Source organism: Erinaceus europaeus, chromosome 17 (genome assembly GCF_950295315.1).
Source record: "Erinaceus europaeus chromosome 17, mEriEur2.1, whole genome shotgun sequence".
Lineage (NCBI taxonomy): Eukaryota > Metazoa > Chordata > Mammalia > Eulipotyphla > Erinaceidae > Erinaceus > Erinaceus europaeus.
Window position 1 is genome coordinate 9,209,580 of NC_080178.1, and position 15,029 is coordinate 9,224,608.

The 15,029-nt window shown below is 44.3% G+C and overlaps 1 pseudogene; it reads right to left on the reverse strand.

The window, feature by feature from the left end:
• Positions 1-13,257: 13,257 nt before the first annotated feature.
• On the reverse strand, positions 13,258-14,209 carry LOC103110457 (olfactory receptor 10V1-like; annotated as a pseudogene).
• Positions 14,210-15,029: the final 820 nt, after the last annotated feature.

Here is a 15,029-nt window from a genome sequence, read left to right on the forward strand (position 1 = left end):
TCGGCGAGGGCGGCTACTCGACTGGGTTCCTGCGGGCGGCGGCTGCGCAGGGGGAGTGCAGGGGGACCGATTTGGCGCGCCGCTTCCTCGCCCGGACGGCGGGAAGTAGGTCCCGGGGAGGGAGACTGCGCACGCGCACGGCTGGGGCCGCCTCGCAGGGCTGGACGGGCGGCTCCGCCCCGGCTGTTCCGGGCCCTCCCGGAGCTCAGGTTCAAGTCACCAGTCTCCCGTCTGCGAGCGGGCGGTGGCATCCCTGGTGACGGTCACACTCGCGGCTTTGCAGAACCCCAGGCTGTGCCCGGGCAGGGAGAAATGCACATGCATTTATTATTATTTTTTCCAAACGTCCTGCGAATTTTTTTTTTTTTTTTGGTGGGGAGGAAGGCTGCTCAGGAATTCTCTACAAACGAAATGAGCGATAAATAAATAAAACCGGTGAAACCCAAAACTTCGGGTCCTCGAAAGGGGCTGTTTGCAGAGACACATCGTCCGCTGATTCGACGGCGATTCAGGCCTGTGATTTATGGCTCTGAGTGATAACGGCTCAGCTATTTTATTTATGGATTTTTTTTTCAACTTGGAGGTTCATGCAGGGTTGATATATATCTTTTTGGGAGTGGGGGAGATAAGAGCTGCAGACACGTGGGACGGGACTGCCCAGCGGGCCAGCAGGTGTGACAGAGCAAGAAGGTCCCCGAGCTCCGGGGCGCCTCTGGGGGACACGGTGACACCCCCTTCCCTGGAGGGTCCAGACCCCAGAGGTGACACTGTGATACCCCCTTTTCGGGGGGTTTCAGCTTCAGCATCCTCAGAGAACACGGTGACACCCCCTTTCCCTGGACGGTCTATCCCCCAAAGGGGACACGGTGACACGCCCTTTCCCGGAGGGGTTCAGCACCCAGAGGGGAAACAGTGACACCCCCCCTTATCTGAAGGATCCAGCCCCCAGTGAGGACATGATGACATCCCCTTTTGGAGGGTCCAGGACCAAAACATAAAGGGGTCACAGTGACACCCCCTCTGAGTAGACCAGCCCCCAGCAGGGACACGGTGACGTCACCTTTTGGAGGATCCAGGCCTCCAGGGGAACACGGTGACACCCTTTTCCCTGGACATTCCAAGCCCTAACGGGGCCACCCCACCCCCTTATCTGGTGGGTCCTGTCCCCAAAGCAATGGGTGCAGCTGAGCCACCGAGCACCCAGCTTGTCTGTCCTAAACCCTGCAAGCCGGATCTCTACTGTTTTGAGGTCTTGAACATACTCATGAGGCAACACCTTGTGTGCATTTCATACCTGTTTCTCTGGTTGGATTAAACATCAGGCTAGCCCAGTCATGATGCACAGCAATTTCCTTGTGTGTGACTGGATTATTCAGACCCTCAGTCCTGAAACTTTAAGAAATGGAAATTCGGGGGAATCAGGCGGTAGTGCAGCGGTAAAACGCAGGTGGCGCAAAGCGCAAGGACCCGCGTAAGGATCCCGGCTGGAGCCCCCAGCTCCCCACCTGCAGGGGAGTCGCTTCACAGGCGCTAAAGCAGGTCTGCAGGTGTCTATCTTTCTCTCCCCCTCTCTGTCTTCCCCTCCTCCATTTCTGTCTGTCCTATCCAACAACGACATCAATAACAACAACAATAATAACTACAACAATAAAACAACAAGGGCAACAAAAGGGAATAAATAAATAATAAATATTAAAAAAAGAAATGGAAATTTGGGAAGGGAGTGAGGGGGTGGTGTTAGTGCTTTGTCATGGGGATATTCGATTTGAGCGGTAAGTTAGGTAAATACGGCTGAGCTCTTATTTCTTTTCTTTTCTTTTTTATTTAAGAAAGGATAAATTAACAAAACCATAGGGTAGAAGGGGTACAAATCCACACAGTTCCCACCACCCAATCTCCATAACCCACCCCCTCCCATGGTAGCTTTCCCATTCTCTATCCCTCTGGGAGCATGGACCCAGGGTCGTTGAGGGTTGCAGAAGGTAGAAGGTCTGGCTTCTGTAATTGCTTCCCCGCTGAATATGGACGTTGACTGGTCGGTCCATACTCCCAGTCTGCCTCTCTCTTTCCCTAGTAGGGTGGGTCTCTGGGGAAGCTGAGCTCCAGGACACATTGGTGGGGTCTTCAGTCCAGGGAAGCCTGGCCAGCATCCTGATGGCATCTGGAACGTAGTGGCTGAAAAGAGAGTTAACATACAAAGCCAAACAAATTGTTGAGCAATCATGGACCCAAAGCTTGGAATAGTGGAGAGGAAGTGTTAGGGGGGTACTCACTGCAAACTCTAGTGTACTTCTGCTTTCAGATATATATTTTGCACTAGTTTATGGATAAGTGTGAACATATGCTCTCTCTCACAGAACCTGGTGTATATCTAGGTTTTGGGACTTTGTTAGAAAGTGAACCACCTGGGATGGAATTAGAGAATACTATGAAAGGAAAGGTCTCACCCGAGTAATGATGAGCTCTTATTTCTTGGCATTATCATACCTGCCTCACAGAATGGTGGTTTTATGGTGTGATGATGTCAGTACTGTTAATAGTGGTGGGAAGTTGTCCAGAATTCTGGCATTTTGTACAGATTATCTCATTGAATCTTTCCACATGCCATCTCCAGGAGATAGCTACTGTTCTTTTCTTTCTCTCTCTCTTAATTTTTCTTTATTCTTTTAAAAATTTTATTTTATTTATTTATTATTGGATAGAGACATTGAGAGGTTGAGAGGGGAGAGGGAGATACAGAGAGGGAAAGAGACAGAGAGACACCTGCAACCCTGCTTCACCACTTGTGAAGCTTTCCCCCTGCAGGTGGGGACCAGAGGCTTGAACCCAGGTCCTTGTACACTATAATGTGAGTGCTTAAACAGGTGCACCACTGCCTGGCCCCTCTTTATTCTTTATTTGATAGATCAGAAAGAAACTGAGAGGAGGGGAGATAGGGCAAGAGACAGAGAGACACCCACAGTGCTTGCTTCACCACTTGTAAAGCTTCCTCTCTGCAGGTGGGGGGAGGGGGGCTTGAACCTGGGTCCTTGAACATGGTGGCATGTACGCTTAGTCAGGTGTGCCACTACCCAGCCAAGATAGCTACTGTTCTTTTCTCTAGTTTTTTTCTTTTAATTTATTATTAGATAAAGAGAGAAATTGAGAAGGGAGGGGGAGATAGGGAGAGAGACACCTGTAGCCCTGCTTTACTACTCATGAAACTTTCCCCTGCAGGTGGGGACCAGGGGACAGAACCCTGGGCCTTGTGTGTTGTAATGTGTGAGTTTAACCAGGTGTGTCACTGCTTGCTTAGCTCCCTTTTCTCCAGTTTCATTATTATTATTATTATTACTATTATTATTATTATTATTAATCTACCAAAGCACTGTTTAGTTGTGGCTTATGGTTGTGCTGGGAATTGAACCTGGGAACTCAGAGCCTCAGGCATGAAAGTCTTTTGCATAACCACTATGCTGCCTTCTTTGTCCCTTTCTTCTAGTTTTAGGAAGAACAAGTTGAGGACTACAGACCGAAAGTATCAATCCTTTGCCCCAACCCATTCAATGACAATGCTGGCAAATCAGGTCTGCTGATTCCAAAAATCCAATGTCTTAGTCACTGTGATAATTTAACAGGAACAGATACTGAACACAGCCAAGCCTGAGCCTTATAGAAGTGGAGCAGATGTAGCTATAAATACCTATAGCTTTCTTAAACCCCAAGACAACAGGAACCCTCCGCTTTCTCTATAAAGCCCATATACCTCCTGAAACCTCTAGGGCGAGGCTCACTTTCCTGCATTCTTCTCCCAATTCATACTAACTGATACTGCACCTGCTGATCCCAACCTAATCAATGCAACCAGCACCACCTCAGCATGTTTCACTTCGGACTACGACCAGAGTTGACAGGTGTGGAATGTGAGCCCACCATCTTCATCACTCTGGTGAGACCTTTCCTAGCTCATAGGACTCCTTAAATTCATTTTGGGTGGTACACTTCTTAACAAACCTCAAAACCTAGATATAGGCCAGGGTCCATGAGATGGGGCGTAAGTACATATAGCCAGGAGCTGGGAGAAACATCAACCTTAAAGCAAAAGCACACAGTAGTTTGCAGTGAGTCAATAAATGCAGCAAGCAAGCAGAAAGACCTAAAAAGACACCACAAAGTACCTAATGAAATAGTTTCTACGTAGAGCTAGATACCCTCCTAATCTACCTACTATTGTACGTCCCTCAACCGCTCCAAAGCTAATCCTGTCAGACAAAGTAAGGACTACAAAAGTTGAATAAGGGCAAGAAACTGGCAGACTTTAATGATGACTTTTTAGTCACTACCAGGCCACCGCATTACCTGGGGCCCTAGTCAGGGAGTTGGGAATCCCACACAGACATGATGGGCCTAGACCTCTAACAGATCCTTCTCACCACGGTCACTGGTCATCTCCATCAGGAACAACATCATGGACCCCTCTGTGGGCACCTATTGGACCTGGCCCTCAATGTGAATCAACAATGGTAGGGAATGTTCTAAGTCTCCGAAGGGAGGTTGCATAGCATACTCTCCCTATCCCTTGAGGATGATGGTCCTGAAATTGGTGCAGCCTTGAATGTTCTTAGCTGTGACCACGGAATGCAAGCTCAGACCTAAAGAGATGCAGAGGTTACATAGGCTCCTGTGCTAACTATGGGTGCCAGATCAGATTGATGGGGTTTACAGTTAACAATATTTATATACTTTCCCCATATTTGGGAGCTCCTCTCTTCCCTGATCCAGATTTCTGGTCCTTTTTCCAACTGTGACACGCCCCCCTCCCCCAGACAATAACCTGGGTCACCTGCATATTGGATGTCAGGTGCAGGCAAAAACTATTTGGCCCCTTGGAATATACCTGGAATAGACCTACTAGCTTTCTCTGAAATGGAGACCCCCAATATCCATCCACAATATCCTTGCCTTTAGTTTCACGATTAGTTAACAATTTGCTATTTGCTATGCTTTCTATCTTAACTTTTTTTTCAGCCACCAGGTTCCAGATGCTACCATGATGCCAGACAGACTTCCCTGGACAGACAGCCCTACCAATGTGTCCTGGAGCCCCACTTGTGTCGCCAGCACCAAGTCTCAGAGATAACCCTGGTGGTAATAATAATAATAATAATATATCCATTTAGCTATCTCTAGTACAGCGAACAATTAATTGCGAATGTCTCAATGGCCAGTGTTATATGGTAAGCTGCCGGGATAGCCTGAGGGTACTTCTTCCCGAGCTAGTGCTCTCTGGGTTAGAGAGAACTCAACTGGAGCCGATCTAGGCTGCTGCGTGGGAGAGGGATCAGGAACTCGTGCCGCACTAACTTCGCAGGAGATACACTCTGGAACTCTCGGAGCTGGAAAGCAATTTCCAAGTGTCTTTAATCAGAAGAGCAGCTGTTTTTATACTCTCCAAGTAGGGTGGAAACAGGATGTGATATAGAGAGGGTGGAGCAAAAAGTGACTGGTGGAAGATCAGGGTGTGACAAGGAGAGGATCAAGGTGTGACAAGGAGGGGTGGAGCAGGTGAGAATTCTACCACTAAACCACCAATGCCCTGGAGGGAGTGTGGTGCTTTATGAAAATGTAAAAGTGATTTATGTAAATAGACCAAAGCTTTGAATGGGATTAAATCTATCCCTATATAGGCATATGGTTAAGCAGAAGCCAGGGGAGCTGGCATACTATCCAACAGTAAGCATCAGAGACCACCCGAGATCAGGTCAGGCAAATTTGAGTCTTTATTCAGCCATCTGGTGACCACACTCACAGCTAAAGCACTGCTCAGAGTGCTGTCCAGAGCTCTAATTCAAGCAAGTTTTTATAGGGAAAGACCTATATCCTCACTGGAAAAACAAAACAAAACAAAAACAAAAAAACAGGACACAGATTTGGGAAGCAAGCATGATTACAGAAGCTAAAAATGCAGTCCATTACTCTGGTCAAGGAGACCTGTTATGAGAGTAATTGAACGTTGAGATATACATTTTGTTTGGCAAGTCTGGGGAGGTGTAGGGGGCATGACACTTGGTAGTAAAGCCGTTGGGTAAGTTTTAAAATTTTCTGCAGCTTGGGACTTTCACAGGTTCAGATTTAGGTCAAGATGGAGCTAGTTATGCTAAGAGAGTGGCGACCCTGTCACAGCCAGCTCTTTAGATGTATTCATGTATTCGATCTTTTTTTTTTTTTTTTTGCCTCCAGGGTTATACCTGGGGTTCGGTGCCTATACTATGAATCCACTGCTTTTGGAGTAGGACACCAAAGTAAAAACCCTGCAGTGAGGGTGAGGGTGTATGTTTGGCTTCCTGGAGTGGGGGTGGGTGGGGGAATGGGGTGGGGGTGTGTGTGGGATGGGTCACAGTCTTTTGGTGGTGGGAATGGTGTTTATGTACACTCCTGTTAATTTGTAGTCATATAAATCACTATTTAATTAATATGAGAGAGGAAAAATTGGTTGTATGTCTCAAACTTTTTAAAGCGCAGACCGAGTCTTTTTAATACATAAGGCTGAGTCTTTGATTTGTTGACTCTCTTAAAAGCCTAGACCAGGGAGAACAGAAGCAACCAGTAGCACAGCTATATACAATAATGTCAAAAGACATAAATTATGGTGATGTTGTGTATGATACAGCAAATCCTAACAAAGGGATTTTTCAAAGTTAACCCAATTGCCAAATAATGTGATTATTGCAATAACTATCTATTGTCTTCTTAACCCTAAGACAGCAGGAACCTCCTACTTATGTACCGGTGCTTAACCCACTGTACTACTGCCCGACTCCCGAGATCTTTCCTTTTATAGGATTCTTTAATTCCATTCCAGGTAGTTCACTTCCTAACAAAGGCCCCAAACCTAGATATAGACAAGGTTCCATGAGATAGAGCATATGTTCACATGTATCCATAAATTAGGGCAGAATATATACCTGAAAGCAAAAGTACACAATAGTCTGCAGTGAGTCAGTATGAAGTTCATGATTAAATAGTGTCTACTTAGACTTAGCTTGCAGGTGGGAAGCCAGGGCTCAAACCAGGATTATTTATTTATTTATTTACTTATTTTTGAACTGGGATTCTTACACTGATTCTTGTGCTTTGGGCCAAGCGTGCTTAATTGCCTGGCCCCCTGTACTCCAACTTTATTACAATTGCCTAGAAGGTCAATTTTCATGTAGTCAAAAATGGTGCGATAGACATCACAGAAAATTATAAGGATGCTTAATGCAACAACTCTTGTATCAAAGGGTTTGGCAACATAATGAAAACAAATACTTTTTACGGTAAAATCTGTGGATTAAAATAAAGTCACATTGTGACCCTGGAAGGGTGGCCCAGTGGATTAAGCAGACCCTCAAGTATGAGGTTCTGAATTTGATCTCTAGTATTACATATGTAAGAGTAGTGCCCTGGTTCTCCTTCTTCTTTTCCTCCTCTCTTTCTTCATCATCATCATCATCATCACAACAATAACAATAAAGCCATTTATTTTTCAACTGTTCTTAAGGTTGATAAATTGCAAGTTGCTTTTTTTTTTTTTTTCTGGTGGAGTTGATTTTATTTTGGTAGAAAACTCTTCCTCCACAAAGGGTCAGTCTTACTACCTGTCATATATAAATCAGCATTGTTTACCCTTGTCCTTTAAATAGTATTTTGGTCAAGGATGGACTACATTACAGCACTTAATCAGGTGCGCCACTACCTGGTCCCTAATGATGGCCTATATGTATAAGAGTCTCAGTATCCTTATTGTTGGGTGGGGTTACATAGTATATTGCTTATGCAGAAAGTCTCAAGCCTGAGCCTCCAAAGTCCCAGGCTCAATCTTCTGTACAACCCTAAACTAGAGTTGAGCAGTACTCTGATAAAAAAAAAATGAAGAAAAACAAACAAACATATAGGGCAGGGGTAAATAGCATAATAGTTATGCAAAAAGACTCTCATGCCTGAGATTCCAAAAAGTCCTAGGTTCAATCCCCTGCTTCACCAGAAGCCACAGCTGAGTAGTGCTCTGGTAAACAAACAGACAAACAAACAAATAACCTTCAGTATCCTTATTATCTAGTTACTATGTAGCCTTCATATGCTAACAACATCTTTACTTGTGTTTACTTGGCCTTCTGACAATAATTTTCTTCCTTCCTTCCTTCCTTCCTTCCTTCCTTTCTTAAGATTTTTAACTTTATTTCTTTATTTTTTTTATTATCTTTATTTATTGGATAGAGGCAGCCAGAAATCAAGAGGGAAGGGGGAGAGAGAGACCTGCAGCACTGCTTCACCACTCGCAAACTTTTCCCTCTGTAATTGGAGACCAGGGGCTTGAACCCAGGTCCCTGTGCACTGTAGCATGTGCGCTCAACCAGGTGTGCCACTACCCAGCCCCCAACATCAATTTTCTTTGCACTTGATTTAGTCTTGCCTTGTTGTATTCATCATGGATCTTCAGTCTAACGCTTTCCTAACTGAGCTATTTCGGCTATCATGGATCTTAAACATACAAAATCCCACTGTTAGAACTTGCAGTAAGAGGTCATGTCAAGTGACTGACCTGGAAATGAAATGAAAAGTGGCTGAAGGCAACAGAAGTAGAAAACCAGTACTGATTATTGCTTCTTGTTCAGATAGTGTCCTGTCCTCTCATAGCTCTGATCTGATAGGAGCTGTTCTGGACTGTGCTTCACTAAACTTAATGAGGCTTAACAAGTGGGTTCCTCACTGAATCATCACTGGCATGACTAGAGCAAAGTGTTTGTAAAACTAAGAGAAAAGATGGGATCTATGAGGTGAAATATACTGCTAGCATGGGGTGGTACAAATGATTCACAAATCATTATTCATTGCATAATGTGAAAGTGAGTGAGTGGTAAGTCTAAGTGCTGATGAAAAGTCTAAGTGCAGTTGAAAAAGATCATGGGAACTCTAGATAAGCTGACCGGAGGAAAATTACTTGCCAGAGTAGCTCCTCAATAGGGCTGAGACCTCCTCCCTGTTGCGGAAAAGACTGCCTGACAGGACTTTCCTTTGAGAGGAGGCCAAGTCAATGCCAGAGTTCAAGGATTTTAGGAACAGGATAATAGTTTTGCTTGTGGACAGTGTTGAAGGCTTTTTGTGACCTGGTCCATAAAGAACACCAAAGACTTCAAGCATATTAGCAAGCGCACTCTGCCAGTGCACTGAGGGGAGTAAGACGTCACAGATAATTCAGTTCAGGCCTTGTTTGAATTGCCATGGCAGTGAACTGGAGAAGAGCTCTTTGGAGAGTAACACACCTTTGAAGGTTTTTGCTTATTGTTGACAAATACCTTTTTGTGAGGTTAGAGAAAAGCCCCGAAGATTGAGAACAGCCGTTAACCTGAAACCAACTATTCCTTGTTCTGCGTAAATATTTCCACCTGTACCCACCCTGTGATAACTATAAAAAGGTGGGATGAAAAATGATCGGGGTCGCAGACTCTCCCCTTGCATGGAAAGGTGTCAGCGGCCCAAGCTTAAGCTTGCTAATAAAGGCTCTTGCTATTGCATGTGACTCTGGTCTTCTTTGTGTGAGATCAGGACTCAAACCTCTGTGCATAACACTTTTTTAAAAAAGTTTTTTTTTTAATATTTTATTTTTATTTATTTATTCCCTTTTGTTGCCCTTGTTGTTTTATTGTTGTAGTTATTGTTGTTGTTGTCGTCGTTGTTGGATAGGACAGAGAGAAACGGAGAGAGGAGGGGAAGACAGAGAGGGGGAGAGAAAGATAGACACCTGCAGACCTGCTTCACCGCCTGTGAAGCGACTCCCCTGCAGGTGGGGAGCCGGGGTTTGAACCGGGATCCTTATGCCGGTCCTTGTGCTTTGCGCCACCTGCGCTTAACCCGCTGCGCTACAGCCCGACTCCCTTAAAAAAAGTTTTATGATCTCTATTTATTAGAGACAGACAGAAATCAAGAGGGAAAGGGGTGATAGAGAGGGAGAGAGACAGAAAGACACCTGCATCACTGCTTCACCACTTGCCAAACTTTTCCCCTGCAGGTTTCCGGGGCTTGAACCTGCGTCCTTGCGTATTGTAACATGTGCACTCAGCCAGATGAGCCACCACCTGGCCCCTATTTATCCTATTGATAGAGTGTTGTTTTTTTTTTCTTTTTTTTTTTTTTTTGCTTCCAGGATTATCACTGGGCTCGGTGCCTCCACTATGAAGCCTCTGCTCCTGGAGACCATTTTTCCACTCTTTTTTTGTTTGTTGTTATTGTTGTTGTTGGATAGGACGAAGAGACACTGAGAGAGGAAGGGAAGGCAGAGGGGAGAGAAAAAGACAGACACCTGCAGACCCGCTTCACCAATTGTGAAGTGACACCCTCTTCAGCTGGGGAGCCGGGGGCTCGAACCCAGATCCTGGCGCTTCACACTATGTGCACTTAACCCGGTGCACCAACTTCCGGCCCCAAATAGAGTTCTTAAACATCCTCCTTTTCCCTGTGATCTCCATCTCAATACCACCAAAGTGGTTTTCCCGCTTAAAACCCCCACCTCTTTGATTCAACCAATGAATGACTCAAGGAATTATAGCAGTTATTAAGGTCAATTGCAAGACAAATGCCTTTTCCCAGGCTATTTAGTACTCCTGAGAAAGACATTGATGTAATTCTTGGAGGACTGCGACATGACATCTATGACTGGGTCAAGAATCTTACTTAGGACACGCGTGATCTTATTAAAGGAATGTATGAAGAACATCTGGAAGAAGACAAGAGCCAGACACTATCCAAGGGGTTTGTCAAGGATGGGAGCCTGTGACATCTGTAAGGCTATGGTTGAGATGGCAAGCAGTTCTGAATTTGAATGTGGATGAGGCTGGCAGAGAGATCCTTAAAGGTGGTTCCTAAGGGAAGTGACTGGTAAAGAGCTGTTGGGACTGGAAAATGATGTGTTGCTGAAGGAGAGAGACAAGAGGAGTGGCAACTACAGGTAAAGAGAAATAAGGTGGTCTGGGAGGTGGCATAATGGATAGAGCATTAGACTCTCAAGCATGAGGTACCAGGTTCAATCCCCAGCAGCACATGTATCAGAGAGATGTTTAGGGAGTCGGGTGGTAGCGCACCGGGTTAAGCGCATCACCTGCGCTTAACCCGACTCCCTAAACATTGATTTTTAACTTAACTCCCTTCTTCTGTTACACATTTTGTATCTTTCTAAAGTTAATGTTGGGGGCCAAGTTGTAGTGCACCAGGTTAAGTGCACATAGTATGAAGCAGAGGAATCCCGGTTTGAGCCCCTGGCTCCCCACCTATAGGTGGGTCGCTTCACAGGCAACGAAGCAGGTCTGCAGATGTCTCTATCTCTCTCTTTCTTTCTATCTCCCCCTCTCCTCTCAATTTCTCTCTGTCCTATCAAAAATGATGGAAAAAAATGGCCCCAGGAGCAGTGGATTTTTAGAGTAGGCACTGAGCACTAGCAATAACCTTGGACCAAATAAATAAATAAAAATAAATAGAAAATAAAGTTAATGTCTATTGTATCTATAAATAGAATAGTATGATTTTATTTATTCCCTTTTGTTGCCCTTGTTGTTTTATTGTAGTTATTATTGTTGTTGTTCTTGATGTCATTGTTGTTGGATAGGACAGAGAGAAATGGAGAGAGGAGGGGAAGACAGAGAGGGGGAGAGAAAGATAGACACCTGCAGACCTGCTTCACCACCTGTGAAGTGACCCCCTCCCTTCAGGTGGGGAGCCGGGGGCTTGAACCGGGATCCTTACGCTGGTCTTTGCACTTTATACCATGTTCACTTAACCCGCTGTGTTATCCCCGGACTTCCCAAGAATATGATTTTAAAAGTAGACCTGTAACAACATAGATTGGCAAGAATGGGGAGAGGAAGTTCTTATGCTAATGTTGAGAAACAACCAGTCATTTTTTTACTGCTTGAAATTCCCCACTCTGAGAATAAAAGGTGGGGAAGTTAATATTTCTAATTATGAAGCATCATCAATTGTATCTGAAATGACAATACATACCAGGTATTTATGTATTAATTTTTTTTTACAGCTTCTCAGTACTGATGGAGCAACAATTTTCAACATTTGATCAATAGAAAGTAAAAGAAAAATTTATGGATAGAAACTTGAGGGTTCACTAGAGTTTGCAGAGGGGACTCTCAGCTATTACATGATTTAGTCAATGTTCAATGTGGGGAGATAACAAAAAGTATGAATTTTATTTTATTTTATTTATTTTCCCTTTTGTTGCCCTTGTTGCTTGTTGTTGTTGTTATTAATGTCGTCATTGTTAGATAGGACAGAGAGAAATGGAGAGAGGAGGGGATGACAGAGAGGGGGAGAGAAAGATAGACACCTGCAGACCTGCTTCACCGCCTGTGAAGCCACTCCCCTTTAGGTGGGGGGGGGGGTTCGAACTGGAATCCTTACGCCAGTGCTTGTGCTTCGCCACGTGCTCTTAACCCACTGTGCTACTGCCCGACTCCCAAGTATGAATTTTCTTTTTTTTTCCTGTTCTTTCTTTTTTCTTTTTTTTTTTTTTACATTTATTTATTTATTGGGGAATTAATGTTTTACATTCAACAGTAAATACAATAGTTTGTACATGCATGACATTCCCCAGTTTCTCATTTAACAATACAAACCCCACTATGTCATTTATCATTCTGTGGACCTGTATTCTCCCCACTCACCCACCCCAGAGTCTTTTACTTTGGTGCAATACGCCAATTCCATTTCAGGTCCAAGTATGAATTTTCTATGCTACTGTTGAATGAATTATTTGCCATATATAGGACTGGGTGTCTAACAGTTACTGGCAATATATAAATTAACAAAATAGAAATACCTGGGACCAGGTGATGGTGGACTGGGTTAACCACGCACATTTCAGTGCACAAGGACCCAGGTTGAAGCTCCTGGTCCCCCCTGCAGGGGCAAAGCTTCAAAACTGGTGAAGCAGGGCTGCAGATATCTCTCAGTCTCTTCCTCCCAATCTCCCTCTTCACTCTGAATTTCTTTCTGTCCTATCAAATTGAACAAATAAAGTTAAAAAAAACAAAGAAATATCTGTCCATCTGAACATCATCTTAAGTATGACATCTTATTCATAGAGCTTATATTAGAGAGCTAGAAGTAGGAACCAGGGGATGAGGAAGGCATTCAGTTCCTCAGATGCTTAAATGGTCTAATGCATAGGTTTATTATTTTTTACAGCATCCTTTCCTGTCATCTACATGAGCCTGGAAACTCCTACATTTCTTAGTTTAGTAAATGTCTTTTTATTACTTTACTTAGTGCATCTTTCAGCTCTTTGTTTCTCATGCTGTAAATCAAGGGATTCAAGAGAGGGGTGATAAAGGTGTAGACAACAGACACCACACGACCCATTTTGGGGTTGTAGCTAGAACTGGGGCGTAAATAGATAAGACTACAGCAGCCATATTGGAGTAGAACCACAGTCAGATGAGCAGAGCAGGTAGAGAAGGCCTTATGTCGTCCTTCTGCTGAGCGGATCTTCAAAATGGCGGACACAATGAAGATATATGAGATGGAGATCAAGGAAAAGGGGATAGTAAGAATGATGACACTGACAATGAAGATCATGGCTTCTTGGGTTTGAGTATCCCCACATGCTAGTCTCAAGACAGGGAGGACATCGCAGTAGAAGTGAGTGATCCTATTGTGTCCACAAAATGGCAGATGGAAAATCAAAATTGTCAGTTGCAAGGCTAGAATGAAACCAAGGACCAGGGATCCCACGGACAACTGGACACACACCTGCCAGCTCATGACAAGGGTGTAACGCAGAGGGTCCCGGATAGCCACTAACCTATCATAAGCCATGATTCCCAAGAGGATACAGTCGGCACTACCCAGAAAGACAAAGAAGAACATCTGTGTACCACAGCCAGTGAAAGTGATAGGTATCCTGCCCATGGTCAAGAGGTTGACCAAAGCCAGAGGGGCAACAGTGGAAGAGTAAAAGATCTCCAGGACTGCTAGGTTGGCCAGAAAGAAGTACATGGGAGTGTGGAGTGAGCGTTCTGCCCAGACTGTGAGGAAGATGGTGGCATTCCCAATGAGGCTACCAATATACATGAGCAGGAAAGCCACAAAAATGAGTCTCTGTACCTCCAGGATGGCTGAAAACGGCTGAAAGTGGAACTGGATCTCTCTGGTTTTGTTCTCATCCCCCATTAAAGTGGCACATGGGGTTTCCTAGGACAACAGAAGAGCAATTTAGATAAGAAAGGGCTGCATCTTTAGGATGAAGGAGGAATGCAAACCTTTGCACTTGCAGCTGTAATAAGAATGAATCTGAGTTAATGTGTATTTCCACTCTGGCTTGTGCCATCAGCATCAGCTTGAGTTTTCGAGAGATGTAACTAAAGTTAGTTATGCAGTCTAAGGATTATGCTGGTTTGCCTCACTGGACAGTGGAGCTCAGGACTTAGACTTTTTTTTTTTTTTTTTTTTTGCTTTGCTAAAACCAGTTGAACAAATAAATCCTTAGTGGTGAGGGTAGATGGCATAATGGTTATGCAAAGAAGATCTCATGCCTGAGGCTCCAAAGTCCCAGGTTCAGTCCTCCAGACCACCACAAGCCAGAGTGGATAATAAGTGCTGCCATTAAAAAAAATTATTTGTTTAAAATATATATTTTAGTTTGTATTAGAGACAGAAATTTAGAAGCAAGGGGGAGATTGAGAGGGAGAGAGACAGAGAGACACCTGCAGCCCTGCTTCACCACTCATGAAGTTTTCCTCCTGCAGGTGGGGACCAGGATCTCGAATGTGGGTCCTTGTGCACTGTAACGTGTGTACTTAACCAGGTGCACCACCAGCTGCCCCCCCCAAATTCTTCATTAAATAACCCCTTAGCTTAAGCTAATACCTTGCCTAGCAATAATCTATTAGCCATCAATATAAAGCTATGATGATTCTGATAAAAACAACAGTGCTTGATGATGATACTGCATTTCCCTACTATAAAGGGACAGAGATAGAAGGAAATGGAGAGAGACACCAAAG